Genomic DNA, 18117 nt, shown 5'->3' with positions numbered 1-18117 from the left:
GGAGTGATTATCTGAATTGCAGGTAGTACATAATCTGCCATGGTTTGCATTTTGTACAAATTGCTGAAATGGAATGGATTCACAGTTAGGTATTGGTACATACACAAAGCGTTCATTAGGGATGTGTTCCTGGGCCACATGATTGCAGAGAGTGCATGTATGTTTCCACATGTATGAAATCTGAAAGATTTCATTTATAAGTATATTTTTGTTTTCCAGTACTTGTAGTAAGCACATTAGAAATTCGTGTGGATCTTCTTGTGAGTTTTTGGTGAATTTGACCATTCCAGCATAGTAGTCCAATTCGTGTCTTATTCCATGAACACTGTAGGTGTTGTCAGGATTGTTGGTTGCATTTCTATGAAGGACTAACATTTGCAAACACAATTGGTCTGTATTGTGTAAGTAAATATAGTCAATAATTGGTGGCAATTGGAATAGAATATTTATTGCTACATTTGCATAGCAATTTACACCAGTTATATTTGAAAATTTGAATGGACCTGATAGTTCTGTGTCCAAGTCATTTTTTCGGACAGTGTGTTGCTTCTTTAAAGAAGTACTTGAGTTACTTTGAGCAGTAGTTTCTTCTTTGGTTGTAGTAATTGATGAAGTATTAGCTTCTTTTACTCTCTTTGGAGGATTTGCAGTGAGATCCTGTTGCGTTTCTGTTTGAAGTAGTTTCCTTTTACAACGTTTTGCTTTTTGTGGAACAGGATAGGTTTTTAGATGGGGGGTGCACAGTGAACGTAGTCTATTATGTTCTAGAATGAAAGGAATATCAGCATTTACTTTACTTGCTTCAAAGTTGATTAGAAATAGTCCATCAAGTGTACGTAAGCGTGATAGTGCTACATAGCTCATGCCTTCTTTAAAGACTGTGTTCCCAATATATATCAATGCTTTATCTAGGGTAAGACCTTGTGATTTATGAATGGTGACTGCATATGCTTATGTTAGAGAAAATTGTTCTCTGCGTACATACATGTCTTTGAAAAGAAGGAATCGGGCTGTTGAGCGTCCTATCTTTTTAACTTCTGATAGTTTATCAAAGAGAACATTGACAAACTGAATGTTGTTGTCACGTGGGTATGTTTGAAAGCCAACAAATGTACCAAGTGCTCCATTAACTAGTCCTTGCACCAGGTCAAGGTTACGTTTAAGCATTATTTTTTCCAAACCAGCTGTGTTAGAGATAGAGTTTTCTAAGGTAATTAGTCTTGTTGTGACTTGTTGACACATGGGTAATGTCATACCATGTACGTCCAGTTTGTGGAGCAAATTTCAATTATTGGTTGCATTTCTTTTTTCAACATTGTTTCATTGAATTTGGAACAGCTTGCAAGAGTTAGCATCAAGGACATACAATTGACATTTTGATGTGCTAATTTTTCCATGACATCAGTAGCACATGAGTTATGGCCATAGAGTACATGGATGTGCCGGGTTTTTAATATTGATTGTGCTTCTTGAGATAGTACACCAACTCTAATACTTTTTAAAATATTGGCGTATGTGACGTCTGCAGACTGGCGCATGTTTTCTGTTAATTCTCTGTATTAGAAATGTTGCCAAAGGTTGACATTTCCTATGCTGCCAACATTTCTACAGCAGAGTTTGTACCCTAAGGTTTTAAAAATAGGTTCGTCTTTCACTGGTGTCAATTGAAGAAGATCTCTGAAAACAATAATGTGTTTTCCTCCATAGAGCTGGCTGTAGTCTGTTTTGAGTACCTCTTGTAATCTGAGGTGAATCAAAGCCAACATTAGGTTGGAGAACATGCTCACTTCACCTATTAGTAGAATTTTCATTAGTTTCAAAACTCTGCGTAGTTTCAAAACGCTGCAGCTTCTGTAGAAAGTTTGTAATAGTCTAATTTGTTTTGGTGTTATACTGGAAGGAGTAGTAATCGGTGTAAAGTGACACCACCTATGTTGTAGGCAGCTAAACCTGTGGGGGCAGTTACAACAGCTGACAGTTTGTTGTTTGTCAATTGTTGAAGGAGCCTGCTGATGATTATGATTAAGAATGTTTTTCCTGAACCAGCTTCCCCACTGACGTATAGCAGTATAGGTTTGTAGTTTTGGCAGGTACAGTTTTTATTTTCATGTTGTACACCAAGTTCAATTTGTTTTGTTACTTCTTGGAAAATGCTACGCTGCTCATTGTTCAGTTTTGATTTCAGTATAGTGAAGTCTTCTGTATTTTCTTCATAGTGACACATGGTGTTTTCTACTTCTGTCATAGCTAATTCTGCCTCATTTGCTATTAGTGGTTGTCCCAGTGGTTCTTGGCTTCCTGTTACAGAAGGTTGACTACTGTCGAAGTGTCCTCATCTAGTTGGGCCTGGAGTTCTTCTTCGTGTTGCTGTTCATTGTGCAACATTGTTTTGTACTGTGTAAAGTTTACATCTGTTATAGTGCTTTCATTTGCTTTGAAAGCATCTTCATAGGAGTCATAGATATCTAGTAACTCTCCTTTTTTTCTCCATGGTTTAAAAAGTTGTAGCAGGGACATGTAATATAGTTCTTTATGTTGAGGAATTTTTAATGACAATTTGATATGATTCATTAAGCTTTGTTTGGTTAAATTTTACTAAACTGCCTTCACAATTAGTCACTCTGTATCTACCTTTGTTTTCATCTGGTTTTATATTATTTTTATATTTGAAGTTTTGGGCTATGTGTTATAGACACATGGTTTCTAAAGTGGTACTCCTGTTTGGGTAGTGTGTGTCTAGTAAATTGTTTTTCAAAATGTCTTGGCTGTTGGAATCATTTTTGGCTATTGTTTCTATGCCCTCATATGATTTCAGAACTCTTTTTCTAGATTTAGCAGGACCAAGACTTAGCCATACTATATTTTCAGATTTTCCATACAAAGCAGTACCGGTTAAACAGTCTGCAAATTCATAGCAGCCACATTCTCTATGAGAGAGCATTTTCATGCCTAAACTGTACAATTTCTGTGACAGGGTTTTGTCAGATGATAGGTCATCCCAGAGTGAAGCTCTGTTTTTTTCTGCTTTGGTTAAGTAGGTTGTAACATATTGTGCAACTGCAGTGGAATTGTCTGCAATGTACTGCACATCTATGTTTGCATTCCATAAGAGGGCAATGATTGCATTGTAATCATTGAAATATTTAGCTTCTTTTGTTCTTTTTATGTAATATGTGTTCTTAGGTGATTTACCTTTGACACTATGTCTAACTGAAGACATGAAGCTGTTTACTTGACCTTTTCCTGTAACTGGTTTAGAGAAACCAAAACAGCATTTGGTGTAGTATTTCCCTTTGTTTTTATATTTGCGATGACATTATTTTCCACATTTGTGTCTTTGAAATTGTAAACTTTGCATGAAGGTCACTATTTGTTGTTGTGAAGGAATTTCATAAGTGACATATTTTTCGATAAACTGCAATACAGTGGCATCACTGTCTTGACAAAATATAGGAGCATCTTTAATCCATAAAAGCATGTGGACGTGTGGTGTTCCTCTGGCTTGGTATTCTTTTCTCCAAAAGAAGTGTTCCACTTCTCCGAGGGGAGGAACAGTTTTATTACAAATAAAGTGTAGCATAGCAATGAAGCGATGATTGAGATTTCTTGAAACATTAACAGGATCTAGAGAGCAGAGTTCTCCAGGTGTTAGTATATCGATGTTTGTTTTGTTTTTGTTTGCTATGTGTAGGAAATCATGTAAATCTTCCCATGCATATTCTGCACAACTTAATGTAACAAAACAAGTGGGTGAGCCAAGGTTTCTTATCATACAATGTACATCTCTGTGACGTTGGAACCAGCATTCTTTTGTACCACGCATGTTTGATAACAGATTTGTAATGCTTGATTTTAGAACCTCATCTTTTTCTTGTACTTTTTGTAGTAATTGTAGAGCTGACATATTTTGAAAATGGGTACCTGATTTCAATGTGTGTGCATAGAGTTGCTAGTTCACTTTCAAAGAGTAGGTGGAATATGTATTCCACATTTTGTCTAAATCTGGGATCTTCAGAATACATTTGTAAAGAGCGGTATTCTGATGCTGTTATCTGAGTGGGTCTATCATCGTACCTTCCTCCTTTCCCAATAGGAAAGAGTAGAGGAAAAGCGCGTGCTTCTATACTTTTTTCCCATATGCTGATTGGTGATCCTTTGGTTTGTCACATTTGGTACGTTTCCAGTGGATCATCCATGGAGTCTTTAGAGTGTAATGGATGAATTGTATAATGGTCTAAAATATTGGATACTGTAGCAGGATCTAGAAGCTGAAATTGACCAGTTTCTGGTGACTCTTGAATTATTTCAGTGGTTCCCCTCAGGTTTTCTTCGATATTAATTTATTTGTAGTATTCATCATTGTCTTTTAGATATTGCAAGGCTTGCCTACTTTACGTAAGTCCACAAGTTATTGCCAAATGTTTTTGTCTTTTGTAGGTACACCATTTACCATTTACTAAGACAATTAAAGATTGATCTATTGGACGTTGCACTCCCAGAGTACGTACATTTTCTTTCAGATCTAATGGTAAATAAACTAGTTTGCAACAAATGCCTTTCACTAATTCAGAGGGAGGTATTTTTTCTGTTTTTGGTTGAAGGCATACTATTGCTTGAAATGGGTGCACTCTTTGAATTATGATTCTCTCATATAAATTGAGTTGTTTCTGGGGTTTTGGTAGTGGGAATAATTTCAAGTTATTTGTGATAGCTTGTGAAGGAGTTTGGTTGTTGTCAAGTTTTGCAGTGCAGTAACTGCAACGCATTAAGCGGTCAGTTATTTCATATTATTTTCTGCTATAAGGTAGAGAGCTAATTCAAACCATTTGGAATCTTCATTATCTTCTATTTTGTATGTTATGTCTACAGTTTTTGTGCTACTTTTATAAAAAGTTCGGCGGAAACACACACACATGGTTTGGTACTTCAGCGGATGTACTTTTAAATTTGAGTATTTCTTTTTTGTATGTGTGTAGCAGAAGGTTGCCATCTGTACAATTTGTGCTAGTCTGTTGTAAAGCTATTGCATTTTGTAAGTGGCTTTCACTTCCAAAATATTTTATCTGCATATGCTCTATTTCTTCGAGTAGGTCTTTGGCTGTACCATGTAGAAGATTGTTACTTAAATTGGCTAGTGCTAAAGCAGGATTTTAGCATAATACAGTTTATGGACTACATTTCTTATAGTTGAATGATGTGTTGATATCATTTTGATATGATGGAAGGTGCTTTTGCAAATAGGTCCTGAAATGCACGCTAATTAATGTCCGTGTAGTCCTGTGTATTTCCGCACTGGACAGGTATCCATATTTTGTAGTAGTTCCTTTTTGAATTTGTCTTTGCCTTTCACATGCTGATTGAGGAACTGGCATAAAGATTTGAAAGATTTTTTGGCAATGTTACACATTGACATGCACAGCCATTTGTACACTGGACGTTTTGGTTCAGTTGAATGGAGAGGTGATACTGAGTTTTCTGGGAATATTTATGTAAGCAGTATTTATTGTTCCATTATGGTATTATTAAGTTTTTCATACTCACGTCCACTGCTATGTATGGCAATTGTGTTTGTTTGCTTTTGTTTGTATGCTTCTTCATTAAAATATGTTTCTGTGCTCATGGTATGACTCCATTCACCTCCAAAGATATTTAAGAAGTTATTTTTATTGACATTTTGTTTATTGAGAAGTCTTTTTGTAGTTTAGTAGTTAGTTTTGTTAGTGGTTTCATTCTGTTTAAAACTAAAAAAAAATAACTTCCTTTTGAGAAGGATTGCACTATCTATGAGAGCTTGTAAGATTAATTTTCTATGGTGGGTTTTAAGGGTTGTGCTTGATTTCTCTCCTGTGTTTATAAGATTCTGAAGGACTATGTGCTGGAACATTTTTTGTAAAATACATTTTTTGGTATGGGGACTTGCCACTACATCAAGATTTATAGGAGCAGTGTTAGCAGTAGTGGTAGCTGAATTCTTGTTAATCACTTTCTGTTTCGTTTTACATTTTGAAAGAGGATGCAAAGTTTCTGTACTGGAAGCTTGTTTTGTTTTGCTTAATGACTGAATTAGCTGTTTTGTTTGAACTTTTTGTACAAATTCTGCTAGAGATGGATGCTTATTTTGGACACTTTTCTTTTGATTTGCTCTACTTCTGCGTTTCTTTCTACAGGCTTGCTTTTTGGTAGGCATTCTTTGGCGTCTGTTGGAAAGAAGGTATGGGTTGGGCTCTTGTGCAATGTATGTGTGCTGTGTGCATGAGTGTCTGAGTATGATGGTAAGGATGTATATGGGGGTGTGTGATTGTGCAATGGCCAACTACAACAAGTTGGGAAGGCTTTTCTTGTTTTTGTGTGTTACTAAACTAGGGTTCAGATGACAACACAGAGTAAGCTATTGGTGAGGAGAAGCACCAATACTAAATCTAATGGTATAGTATTAAAACAGTTCTTTGTTCTGCAATACTAACATTCTAGGGGATGATTTATGGAAGTTGTGTGCCGATAAACGGGTATTTGTGTGCCCTTCTGCCCACAAATTCCTGTTTAACAAAAGGGGATTTGTGGGCAGAGTGGCCTACAAATCCCCGTTTTTCGCTGCACAAATTCCATGAATCAGCCCCACAGTGTGTTTAAGTAACAATTAGAACATTATGGTAGTATTGTACTTACTACTTTTTTGTATGGAGTGAGTAGGTTTCTTCTGAGTTGTACTTCAGATGCTGCTGCTTTTCAGGAGAGTGGTCTTCACTGCAATTGTAAAAGAAAGAAGTTAGAGTATATGTGTGTTTATAGCACTGCTGATAATTTAGACATTGATTTTTATATTTTTGCAGTAGTAGGGTTTTTTGATAACTGAATATAGTGTGTACATGCAGTTTCTTTTGCCTATGTGCAGCCTGAATCTGTTAGTTGAACATGTTTTGCAAATGAGTATAATACTAAGCGTATGAAACTCACTTGGTTTAAGTCTGTGTTATTGGATGTTAGGAGATAGAAGAAATAATTATATACTTATTTAGTTTTTTATAGGGTAAATGGCAGAAACTATATAGAAAAGCATGGAATGTATGCATTTGTGAAGGTGTGCGTAATAAACCAGAAGGATGTGATGTAGAGGCAGTGGTATTATTTCAGCTGGGAGCTTTTCTAATGATAGTGTCTATCTGTGTGAGTGTATAAAGATGCATGAACTCATCCTGGCTGTGTGTAATGTTATAATGCTATAATATGTGTTTTTATACAATTATACTGTTATTTCTCCCATCTTTTAATATGAAATTACACTTTTTTAGATAGCAGACAGGTTTGGAAGTGACAGTTGATTATAGCAGATGGGAAAAATGTCAGTAAGTTCATTTTATAGGTTACACAGGTTAAGTGGCAGTTACCCTGTTTATATGCATTCATAAGAGTTGTACACGTACTGTGCAGAAAATATGCATACCTGTAGTTTGTATTCATGCATGTGGATATGCATGAAGCTGCAAGTAGAAATCCTGGACACTTGTACAGTAGTTTTTTTAGTAGGTGCTTTCCAATGATATGAGACTTGTACTCAGAGTGATCAACAGTACATTTGAAGTGCTGAACTATGATGATGGAGTTAGATGTAGAGTTCTTGGATGTGATTGGTGGATGGTTGTGTGACTGCTTAGCTGTATCCAATGAGGGAATGGCACAGAGAGTGAAGTGGAAAGGGTATAAGGGCTGTCTGAGAGTTACGCGCTCCGCGGACAGCGCGGCTGTCTGCGGACAGGACGTGCCACATCAAGGGTTTTCCAGCAAATCCAGCATGGAAAGGGGACTGTAGGGATTAGCCAATCAGGTGTTGAGATTGTGGATTTGTGTTGAAAGAGGCTGTGTGTGGTGAAGATGGCAGAGGTGGAGAAAGTCAGGGTGTTGATGGTTGGAGATATGTTTGTGCATGGTTTGGAGCAGTATGCTACATACAGGAATGTGGCAAACAATTTTGATGTTAAAGGAGTGGAGGTGGTGTAGAGCACTGTGCCTGATTTCAATGTGCAAGGAATTGTACAAGTTTGTGAAGATATGGGCAGGATGAACAGTCCCCATGTGGTAGTTTTGCACTGTGGTGCTTTGCATTTGGGCTATGTCAGTGCCCCTACTTTGTTGGCAGAATTGGAACACTTTGTTCAAGCAGTAATGAAAGTCCTTCCAAACGCCAAAGTTATTTTTTCTGGTTTAGTACCTAGGGCAATATGGGATAATAGTTCTGTTTTTTGTCCTCAGGAAAACATTGCTAGGTGTACAATCAACTGAGGCATGTTTGCTTTCATGCTTAGAGCTGGTATGTTCTTTTGTAATAATGAGAACATTGATTCTGGTAATGCTGTTTATGTTAAAGAAGATGATATTTCTTTATCTTTTATGGGAAATGCCATGCTGTTTTGGAACATAAGGGTTGCTTTGGAGAAGCTTATGTGAAGATTTTAGGAGTAAAATAAGAAAAAACAAAAAACATTTTTTAAAAAAAGGTGTCTCTCAAACATCTACAAAAAACCCAAAAACTATGGTTCTTTTCAGAGCCAACCTCAAAGGGGGAATGGGGTAAATTATTTAAATTTAAATTCATTACACACAGATTTTTCGATATGTCCGCAGACATTGGCGGTTGTCTGCGGACACCGCATATTACATTTGGGGATTTTGGGGTGGAGAGGCATGCAAATGAGAATGAGCAGAGCAAGGGATTTGTCAATAATGTTTATTGGGTGTGTTGTGTAAGGAGAGAGTTTGTCAGAAATGTTTTTTGCTGAGAGAAGAACAGATAGCTATGGCTGTGTGTTTCAGAAAACAGATTATCTGGATTTTGGGAGACTCATGGATAAATTGGTTGGAGGTGCATGTAGAACGCTGTGGAATGGCTACACATCTTAGATTTCCTCATGTGAAAGTGCAATGGCATGGATTGCATGGAATGAAGGGGCTGGATTTGGTACCTCTGTGCTACTTTGGTGACACAGCGTAATCCAGACATAATTATTATTCATTATGGAGGGAACGGTTTAGGACATGTGTCTGGAATTTCTTTGAAAATTGCAATGAAAGAAGGACTTGGGAAGGTCAAGGACATGTTTCCAAATTCCCAAGAAATGTTTTCTCGTATTGCGCAGAGACAAATGTGGCTGCGTCCTTCTTTATTTGGTCCACAAATGGAGAAAGCGAGGCGCAATGTCAATAAGGCTGTTTGTGCCTTTTTAGGAGATGTTGGTATGTCTTCTTTTCACAATGAAAATATTATGTTTCGTAGCACATACATTTTTCAAAGAGATGAAGGACATCTTACTTATGCTGGCAATCATATTTTTCTGCAAAATATACAAAATGCATTGCAACCTTTTTTGGAATTACATTAATAAATGTTGCAGTAGGTGTTAATCATTTGAAGTTTTTGAAACACAAAAAAACACCACCAAAAGGCTCTTTTCAGAGCCACCACTTCTTCCCATAGAAAAGTGCAATGGTTCTGATAGGGCAGCACCCCTAAAAAAGAATTGTCCGCGGACTGTCCGCCGACTTCTAGAAAATGCACAGGGCCCTGCACTATTTATTTGTCACTTCTATTTTTAAACTATGAAAGGCGGCTCTGAAAAGAGCCATTTTGTTTTTTTTTTTGTTGTTTTATATTTTTTCTTGGTTTATTAAACATGACACACAAGGAAAGGAGGGGAAAGGAGGGTAAGGAAGATGTAGGTTGGGCCTTGTTCAGGTAGTGGGCAGTTCTTCTCGTGCTCCTTGACTGCAGTCTCGAAAGCACTCTGAAGATTCTCCCCCCTGCAGAGTACTGTGTCGCAGTACATACACAATATTGTAAGCTTCGAAAGGTAAGGGTCAACAGCATCATGAATGGCCTGTGAGGCAGCTGGAGGAATGCGCTGTCCCACAGGAGTGTCTCTTGTGGTGACAGGAGCGGAAACGTAGGATGCTGTAGAGGAACTCAACCTACTACATTTATCGCAAGGTACAACCTTGCGAATAGCCCCACCGTGGAACAACCTCAGGTGTCACTTCATAAAGTTGTACGAACCAGGCCTTCCACGACTCGGCACCATGGGGCACTGATTGCAGGTGATCTTATTTGCACAACCTTTTGGCACTCCACCAAGAGTAGTAAACAACCGCCACAACCAAGACTCATGGCGAGTGCTGGTAGTAGGGACTTCCACTACCTCATCTTCTTCATCCTCCTCATCCGTCTCCTCTGCATCCTTACACCTGTTCATCTCTGCAGGCCCTTGGGCAGGTGGTGGTGGTGGAGGGGTTGGGGGTGGAGATGAAGATGAAGCAGCCCTGGTCGCCATCTGCAGGACAGCAGGCAAGAGTCAGCAGCAATGCAGTAAATGCAAGAAGAAGCAATGCTCTGTCAGGTAGCCAGAAGCACAATGAGGAGCAATTGTAGGGTGTGGCCTTTTATAGGGGTGCTGGTGCGCGCTCCATGGACAGATCTAACACCAACAAAAGGCTCAAAAAGTTCCAAAAAGTATATAGATCGCCAGGGACATTGTCTGGGACATGTGCAATGGTGAACATTTACTGTAAAATACTTTGGATTGTCCAAAAAAGTACTTTTAAAGTGTTTGGGGACCCAGACAGTGTCCGCAAATAAGGACATACGATCAGCGTGGGTGCGGTGACATGATGACGTCGCGGACACGTTCGCGAATGCAATGGTTGTCCGCAGGACACCAAATGTGCAGGGACGGTAGTGCGCATGCACGCGGGTGTTCTACGGACAGTATTCGGGTCCTCAAACTAATTCAAAGTGTGACACATGTGCGACGGACAGTTACGGACAGGCGCGATGTTCGTAAGACCTAGGGGTGTGGTGCGCATGTGCGTAGATGCTCTACGGACAGTGCGTACACTCCTATTTTTATTACAAACAGTATGAACAGGTATTGTGTCCTTAGGACACCTCCATTTAGGTTAATTACAGACATTCCGGACATGGAGTGTGTTCTAAGGACAGTTCTATCCTGATTGCGGACAGTACGGACAGGTATAGTGTCCTTAGAACACCTCCATTTTGGTTAATTGCGGACATCGTGGACATCAAGTGTGTTCTAAGAACATCTCCATTTTGATTGCGGACAGAACGGACAGGTATAGTGTTCTAAGGCACTAAAAAGTTTCGCTAATTGCGGACCTCCCGGAATTCGAGTGTGTTCTGAGAACAGTTTCATCGTGATTGCGGACAGTACGGACAGGTATACTGTCCTAGGACACCTCCATTTTGGTTAATTGCGGACATCCCGGACACCGGGTGTGTTCTAAGAACAGTTCCATTTTGATTGTGGACAGTACGGACAGGTATAGTGTTGTTAGGACCCCGCAATTTTAGTTAATTGCGGATATCCCGGAAATCAAGTGTGTTCTAAGAACAGTTCAATTTTGATTGCGGACAGAACAGACAGGCATAGTGTTCTAAGGAAACCTCCATTTTGGTTAATTGCGGACATCCCAGACCGTGTGTGTGTTCTAAGAACAGTTCCATTTTGATTGCGGACAGTACGGACAGGTATAGTGTTCTTAGGACACTGCCATTTTGGTTAATTGCGGACATTCCGGACACATGCGCTGTCCGCGGACACCTTAACTGCCTTTTAAAACAAATAAGACGCAAAGGAATGAAGTAACAACACACATAATATTTTATTATTATATACAAATATAACATTTATTAAAGAGAGGGGGAAGCAGAAACGGACACAAATACAGGAGAATTAGGGGTTTGGAGAGGATGGATGGGAGGAGATGACGGGATGGAAGTCACATCCTAACGTTTTTCTTGGTGGTGAGGGTTTGGGGATAGTTGACTGGGACATGGAGAAGGGGAACAGGTACATGTGGGACAATGATATTTAATGTTTTCTTTTATGTGATCCTCCACAAAATGTTTTAAAAGATTGAAATGTCCCATTAGCATATCCATTTTTTGTTCTATTCGCTGCAGAGCATTTTCTAATTTCTCTTTTGTTATATTATTTTGTATGGTCTGTTAAAAAAAATGTGTCAGGTACACATAAAGTAATGGTTATTAATGTGCTTATATAGAGAAGTGTCTACCATTAGTATCACTGTCTTCACTCATTTCATCACGTGGGAAATGTTCTTCAAGCCATTCCAAAGTACTGGACATTTCTGTGTAAAATAAAATATATGACGTTTAGTGTACCTAATACAGAAAGTTTAGAAATATATAAGAAAAATTAAGTTTACTTATTAGTTTCGGGTAAGTTTTGTTGTTCCTGTTGCGTAGGTCTGCTAGTGCTTCTTGCTGTGCAGTTTCTGTGAGGTAATTATGTTGGAGGCATATCTTTTTTGTTTTGGTATATTCCATTCTAGTACATATGCTATTCAAATGGACGGTTCATGTCTTACATATATAGGTTCCACTTTTTATTTATTATTGCATACAATGTGTTCATGTGATGCTTTTTGAAATTGTTCAATGTTTATATGGCATGATGCAACAATCTAAGATATCCCCTAAGTTTTTGGGTAGTGTTGATGTTGTCCGCGTCTGTCCGTGGACATACGCACAGTCCGCGGACATCAACATCACTAGCAGGGGGTTCAGTATATTCTATGTTACATGTATATAAAGTAAGGGAATCCTAGTAAACACATAAGGGACCAGGGCGCTAATAACAGGCTTGCAAGTCGCGAGCCCGTTATTAGTGCCCTCCCCATTCCCATTGAGCCCTATGGGGGCTGAAATGGGAATGGGGAATGGCATGTTCAACGGGGACTTACCGGTCCCACCAGGGTCGAACTACACCGGTAAATCCCCATTGAACTACACATCACACAGCATTTATCATTTCACTATTCAACATGGCAAGATTATTAATATTGCACCTCCATCATGTATGTATGTTCCACACAATTCCTATGTTTCTACATGAGTATCTTAGGATACTAAAGAACTTATAGAATGCTATTTGTATCACTGTATTGCTTAATGCACTACGTATCTCATGATATTTATTTCAGTGACCGTTGACACTTTATCAAAATTACAATAAGAATCCCTTGTACAGACTTTTCATGAAAAGTAAATGCACATGTGATGTCATCAGTGATGTCATCATTGTCATTTGTGATGTCATCTTTGATGTCCTGGGTGTTAGTCATAGCAGTACACGGTGGTGGCGCTATGGTAGCTTAGTTTACCATAACTGGTGAATTTCAGGGGTTTTTCGGTTTTACTTGGAACCATAACGTCCCTGTAACAAAGTTTTTTTCACTGAATTTCATCATGACAGAGCGTGGGAATATCACCCATCATAAAAAGGAAAAAGGGAAGCTGGGATGTTGAAAATTGTCAAGAGGAGGAAGACCTCTTCCAAATGGGCAAATGATGGACTTGGGATAGTATGATACACGGGAAAAGAGGCAATTAAGGAAGGATACACATGCTGTAAGGAGGACAAATTATACTAGCATGTGCTGACTTAAAGTAAAGGAGCTAAACCGCCCCTTCAGAAATTGGCCTAAAGGGTGGAAAAGTCAAATTTATCACAATGAAGGTGCAGCAATGTTAAAGATCTTATGCAAACAGGTTGGACAGGATTTCTGGTCTTGTGAACAATGATGTGAATGTCCAAGTTTACAGACAATCAAATCCTATCTCTAAAGCCACTTTAGTGGATCATCTGACTGGTCTTTATGGCTCAGAAAAAATGTTATAATTAACCTTAAGCTTCAAGCTGCTCATTCTTGGCCCTTAGTCTTTGATAAAGAAGATATTGAATTACTCATTAATGCCGCAAATCCATCGCGGGCTGCTGGACAAGATGGTGTATCAAACTTTGCAATGAAGTCCAATCTTAACCTCTGGGCAGAGATCCTGGATGTACTATTTTGGGACATCTGGGCCACCAAAAAGATCACTGAATCCTGGAAGACTGCCTTAACTATTCGTATCTTTAGAAAAGGGGTAGATGATCCAGAATTTTACCTCACTTTGTTAAATATGCTGACCCTACTGTATGAGGCCTGCGTGCTGTGGGGAGGGTACTTTAATACAATCCTCGACACTACCCTTGACAGATCATCATATACCCCCCAGACACCACTAAAGCAGCTACCACCCATATCAGATAATACTACAGTTAACTTTGATAGACGCCTGGAGAACGCTTCACTCATTAGACAGACAGTACTCATACTACTCCTTGGTACATGATTCTGAATCGCGCATCGACTACTGGCTTCTTACTGCCTCTCTCTTGAACACAGTTGAGTTGTGACATGCCTCCACGCACGCTCTCGGATCACTCCCCGGTCTCTCTGTTGATCAAACTGTGTGATGTTCTCCCACCTGCCAAACGGTGGAGGATGCCTTTGGCTATCCTTAGAGACCCCAACATAACAGAAGCCCTTCACATAGAAATTGAGGAATTCTTTGCTATCAATAAGGGCTCTGTTAACAGACACATAACACTTTGTGACACCTTCAAGGTCTTGGTACAGGTATCCTTATGTCCAAAACCACCAGGTTACTCAAATCCGTTTGGCAAGAACAGGCACAGGTGGAAACCCAATTACGTGAACTAGAGCAAAAATACAGAAGTACACAAAGCAGAGATAGACTTGCAGATATCAATAAATTACTGAATTAATTCAATAAACTGGGTTCCAGGGAAATACAATACATGGTCGCCCCTGCGATGGCCTGTAGATATGAGGAAGGCAATAAAGCGGGACGGTCTCTGGCCAACATGCTAAAGCCCAAACACTATCGGAATCCTATTGCCAGTGTTCAAACAACAAACGGCATGGTGGTCGCAAAAGAACAGGAAATAAATTAAGCATATACACTATTCTATACAGAGCTATACTCTAACCGTGATGAAAAATCCACAAGTGAAACAATGTATTATCTAAACACACTAGATCTCCCAAAGCTACCCCCTAAAGCCAAATCTGTTTTGGAGCAACCAGTCACCCGTGAGGAAATAGCAGAAGCAATTAAATCCCTAACATCAGGGAATGCCCCGGGTCTGATGGTCTGGGTGTGGAATCGTGCACGGAATACCATGCCGAGATAACCCCCTTCTTGTTAAACGTGCGGGAGGAAGCTGTGGACCGGGGTATAATCCCAGAATCTATGCAGGAAGCCATAATAATCATATTATTAAAACCAAGACATTCACCCATGATAAGTCTACTTATGGACCTCCTCCTTAATTAACTCAGATGAAAACATTTTCACCCAGGTCCTCGCGACCAGGCTTCTCCCGAACGTACCCAGGCTGGTTCACCCGGATCAATGTGGTTTTATCCCAAGTCGGTCCACTGCCCTCAACCTCCGTAGAGTGTTCGGGGTCATGGCAAAAAATAAGCCCCAGGGACAAAGATTCCTTAGCTGCGCTAGATGCCGAAAAGGCTTTCGAGTATTTGTTTGCGGTGCTTAAATGTTTTGGAATAGGCCCATATTTCATAAAATGTGTTCAGCTCCTGTACACTAATCCAGGGGTCAGAATCCTTACTAATCACACCTTATCCGCAGTGTTCCTGCTTGGTAGGGGCACCAGACAAGCCTGCCCCTTTTCTCCTATACTTTTTGCTTTGACAATTGAGCCGATGGCTGCATTTGTGCGAAAGAACCATGAACATAGGGGCATCAGAATGACGGGCTCACCTCAAACTATATTGCTGTACGCAGACGATACACTTATTTATATCCGGGACCCCGAAGTCAACCTAGAACCCAACATGACAGACATACACAAGTTTGCTAGATACTCTGGTTACAAAATTAACAACCCCAAATCAGAACTGTTCCCAATTACACCTGTCACTGTTTGCCCATCAAATGTTAATGAATTTAAATGGTCACCCATCTGGGTTCGCTACTTGGGCATTAATGTGTCTAAGGAGAGGCAAACGTTATATACAGACATTCATGAAAATCTCCTAAAGCAGTTAATCACGAACTTCAGATATGGGCCAAACCTCCCATCTCCTTATACTGCCAGATTGCACACCTAAAGATGGTGGTCCTCCCCAAACTCCCCTACTTCTTCGGCAACATTCCCCTCTGGCTGGGTAGGGTATTCTTCACAAGACTCCAGTCCTTGGGCATTTTGTTAAAAAAGAACGGGGAAACAGCCAGGATGAAATGGGAAAAGTTGGTTGAGCCATACAATAATGGTGGCATAGCCGCGCCGGACTTTGAACTTTATTATTCAGCGGCACAGGCCGAATTTGCCAAACACTGGTATGACCCACAGGACACCGCAACACATATCCCGAAATGCTCCGAAATGCTGCGTCCCCCACTGATCTCCGCTCTGTCCTGGTCAGTGCACGCCACAAAGACCACTGCAGATAAGACCCCGTTAGCATCACTATCCACGCCTGGTCCATGATCTTGAAAAGACTTAAGATAGAGGTACCCTATGATTCAGAGGCCCCGCTATGGCATTACCCTGGTATCTCCTCGACGTTTGATGAGGCCCTGCAAAGAACGTGGGACCTGGACAAACAATTAAAGATGCAAGACATGTACCCTGGAGGCAAATATGTGACCCTTGAGGACTTTGTCAATACTATCGGTGGAGGTCAGCTCAAATCACTTCAATATTACCGTATGAGGGCTGCTTTTGGCGCAAGGTGGCCAATGTTCCGTGATGAACCAACCTCACATGAATGTGTGCAGGCTGTAACATCCGGTGCTGGAACAGGGACGGGGTCTGCAAACGTTATGCTCTAATAGAGACACACTCTCCATCCCTGAATACCATTAAGACAACCTGGAAATCAGATCTGGGTACCACAATCAGTGAAGAAAAATGGTCCAAATATTGCCAATTGTCAAAGTCTGTATCTTTAAACGCTGGCCTTTGTTTGATTCAATTCAAAATCCTTAATCAACTGCACTACATCCCGGTCAAAATGGCTAAATTCACAGAAAACTGTTCACGGGAGTACCTGAAATGTGGGGATCCGCATGCAAACTCCTTTCATATATATTGGGCATGCCCTCTGATTACTGGGTTTTGGAATGATGTGGCTGAGATAATTGGGAAAATAACGCAGATACCGGCCCCTCTTATTCCTCAGAAATATTTGTTCGGGGACATTGGTAAAGTGGCTGAAACCACTAGAAGACTGTTCAATGTATCCTGTGTTGTTCGTAAAAGATGTATATTGCAATGTTGGAAAGCCACACACGCACCGCGTATCGATAACTTTCTCAGTGAATTGACATTTGTGAATGAATGTGAGGAACAATATGTGCTGATGATGCCTACAACAAGCTGCCCCAAAGACATATGAGCCCCCTTCAGAAGGTGTTTATGCCAAATGATATCCGAAGATGACTTTTCTTCTGTTTCATCGCCATGATGGTATAAAATCTAAAGGTGTTGCACCGCTGAAATTACATTATGCTGTTGTAATTGTTATTGTACTGTATGTAACAGACATGACCGTCCATGAATAAAGCTTTTTAAACAAAAGAAAAGGGGATAGGCCCCTTCAAATTAACTACTGCAATATCGCGCAGTCAAATTTGTGTGTCTTGGGTGTTGACGAGTCTAAATGAATGGGTGAGGCGTGTGGACAGACTTGATGTAAATCAGACAGGTTTTAGAAGTGGATTAGGGACCCAATTGAATGATTTTTTGCTGAGCCTTGTTATTAGATCTATGATGCAGGAGAAGAAACATCTGTATCTCTCATGTGTAGATCTCTCCTCTGCCTTTGACAGAGTGAGCGGATGAATGTTATGGAAAAACTGTCTCAATGGAGCATGCCTCAGAACTTGCTGCCCATCTTAATGGCCTTGCACTCAAACACTGTGATGAAGGTGCATTGGAACCACAAGGGCTATTTTTCAACACCAGTTTTTACTGACCGGGGATGGGGGGGGGGTACGTTAGGCCTGTGTCCTGCCTCTCGCCCTCTTTCATTTGTATCTGTCAGATGTTGCTGAATAGCTAGGTCTAGCTAAAGCCTTTCCTCCAACGCTTGAGTTATTTACTATAAGCAGATGGCCTAGTGATATTGGACCAAACTCCAAATGGGTTGCATTGCTCTTACTACTCTGAGTGGCTACATGGAGTCTCGCGATCTGGCTATTAATGC

The sequence above is a fragment of the Ambystoma mexicanum genome, chromosome 10, assembly GCF_040938575.1.
Source record: "Ambystoma mexicanum isolate Mex_15411 chromosome 10, UKY_AmexF1_1, whole genome shotgun sequence".
Taxonomy (NCBI): domain Eukaryota; kingdom Metazoa; phylum Chordata; class Amphibia; order Caudata; family Ambystomatidae; genus Ambystoma; species Ambystoma mexicanum.
Note: the sequence above shows the minus strand (reverse complement) of the source record.